We start from the raw sequence: 2773 nt of genomic DNA, 5'->3' as shown, positions 1-2773 counted from the left end.
CGTCTGCCTGAGGGACGGAACAGAAGCGTACTGTTTTTTTTTTTTTTTATTTATTCCAACATGTAATCACGAGACGTGGTGACGACACACTCAAGTTTCTACAACTTATATAATGCCACCACCAACACAGGGGACGAATACATTACAGGACAATACTCATTTACACCTGAGCTAAGTGAGGAAAGCCGTGTAAAGTGCCTTTCCCAAGGGCACAAGATCGGTGGCATGTCAGGACTCGGGACTCTAAGTTCCGAGTCGCGCACTCTGCCGCTACGCCACACGACCCCACAAGCGTACTGTTGGAACGCACCTATCCGTCATCTTTACACATACGTATATTATCCTTAAAAATGCTTAAGCAATAAAAATACGTCAACTTTACATACAGTCTAAGAATATTTTCATCATTAATTAGGACATCTTAAAGTGCTTAAAGGCTACGTGAAAACCGGAAAATAAGGATCCATCCGCACCTATCCGTCATCTTTACACATACGTATACACTATCCTTAAAAATGCTTAAACAATAAAAATACGTCAACTAAAAATATTTTAATCATTTTAAAGACATCTTTAAGTGCTTAAAGGATACGTGAAAACCGAAAAATAAGCATCTATTCGCACCTACGGAAAGACCACGTACCGTCGATCTTTACGTATCTGTATCTGTATAGCCGGTATAGCACCCTTTCGGCGTAACACATCAGAAACGTGTACCGCCCACGAAAATAGTTATCCTTGTTAAGATGATTAAACCCGTATATGCCCCTCGCCCCCTCTTTCCTGTACAGGTGGCATGTAATCTATGTTGGGCAGGGCTAATTGGGCAAGGGTTGGGCAAGGGTTGGGCAGGGTTTGGTAGGGGTGGCTTTTATTTTGATTTAAGGAATAATTTGGATATGACCAGGGACAGACAAATCCCTGCAAATACTAGTAGCTTGCTATATACGTGCTAATCTCTCCAGTTACAAACAAGCTTTCACTACTCTGGCGTTTTAGATCCATTGGGTTGGCTCAAAAGACTATTCTCACCAATCAAAACACACTTTCATACAGTCGTTTTAATTTTTAACTTGGTACACTCGGAGTAATACATGAATGAGACCTTAGTCCTGTGGCCATGTACTGGGGGCAATGGATGAGGCACTATTTTACATTGCGCAAAGACCGTCATGCTGTCGAAATCAATGGTAAACAGGCGGATTCTAGAACTCCCGCTAGTTACTATAGCATCATTAAAAAATTCTGCCACATGCTTAAAAATGATTTAGCCGTCATAGGCAGAGATTTGGCCATGTGCGGCCCCAAATAGTGCTATTCGCAGTCGCGTTGGAGAAGTGGTCGGGTTAGGCAAGTAACGTAATGCTTAAGCCAATGGGAACAGATAGGGAACGAGACAAGGCGCTGGTCGTTGTGGAAAGTAAGAAACAAAACATTAGATCAGAGTCTTTTCTTGTCTCTTCTCTTCATAGTTATCTGTCATCCACCTTCCGGCATGGCAACAGACATCTTTGCCCATTTTCGGCATATGTTTCACCACTGTCAGAAGGCAACAAAATTTCTTGTTTTTCTCTCCCAAACCAGGCGAAAATCAATGCGCGCGCTGATGCCATCCATAAAATTTACTTGCTGTGGCCTAACCAAGGCACAGACTACAGCAAACCATCCACTTTGATATTACAGCAGAGTAACTTAACGCGAGCTAAAGCTGTGGATGACAAAATTATACCCGCATGGGGGCACAAGAACAAGTTCCTTCAGTTGTGCGTGAGAAACTTTGAAATTCACTGGGGTGTGGAAAACATGTCAATGAATTATAGGCCACAGCAAGTAATATTTATGGATAACATCAGTGAGCGCATTAATTTTCGCCTGATTTGAGAAAAAAATTGTTGCCTTCTGACAGTGTTCAACATGCCGAAAATGGGCATAGATACCTGTTGCCATTCCGGAACGTGGATGGCAGATAACTATGAAGAGAGAAGACAAGAAAAGGCTCGATCTGATTAATGTTTTGTTTCTTACTTTGATGCAGTGATATGTGATGATGACTGTGTATATGTGATGTTCCCACTTAATCAAAACCATTTGTATAATGATTGAGTCAAAATTTTAAAATGTCGGAGCCTTGTTTTTTTCGGCCCACCTTGTTTTTTTTCGCCCGCCCGCATTAGATTTGGAGTCTGTGGAGGATGTCATCCATAAAATTTACATGCTGTAGCCTTAAGATGGATAATTTTGTAGTTTTTGTATGTGTGTGAGTCTGTAATTTTGCACGATAACTCGAGAGGCTTTGGGTAGATTCTCATTAAACGTGAAAAGAGCTTAGGTCTCCATCTATCAAAGAAACGATTAGATTCCGGACCCCCAGGCGGATGTCCTTGGTACTGCAGCAGGAGGAAACTGAACCTTTCTGCGAACCTACTCTCATGGCTAAATATATCCCTTTTGCCGAATTTTACCATCCGTACCCCCGTAAGGCCATACCGTCTTAATTTTATGGATGACATCCTCTGAAGACCCCAAAACTAGTGCGCGCGGGCGAATAAAAAAAAATCAGACCAAAAATAAAAATGGCACTAAACCACAGGAATACGTATTCAAGCTGGTATTGTGAATTTGCGGCAGTACTTAACGACGTATATACGACAAGCCGGTACGTGCTGGATTTTTGCGGAATTTATGAATCAGCACTGTACGTATATACTGAGATCTTGAGTGGTGGAGCTTCGGCAGCCTGTGTGCCATCCTCCAGAGTTACCACCGGCTCCGT

This window comes from Branchiostoma belcheri, unplaced genomic scaffold, assembly GCF_001625305.1.
Source record: "Branchiostoma belcheri isolate BF01 breed outbred unplaced genomic scaffold, Haploidv18h27 scaffold249, whole genome shotgun sequence".
In the NCBI taxonomy this organism is placed as follows: domain Eukaryota; kingdom Metazoa; phylum Chordata; class Leptocardii; order Amphioxiformes; family Branchiostomatidae; genus Branchiostoma; species Branchiostoma belcheri.
Note: the sequence above shows the minus strand (reverse complement) of the source record.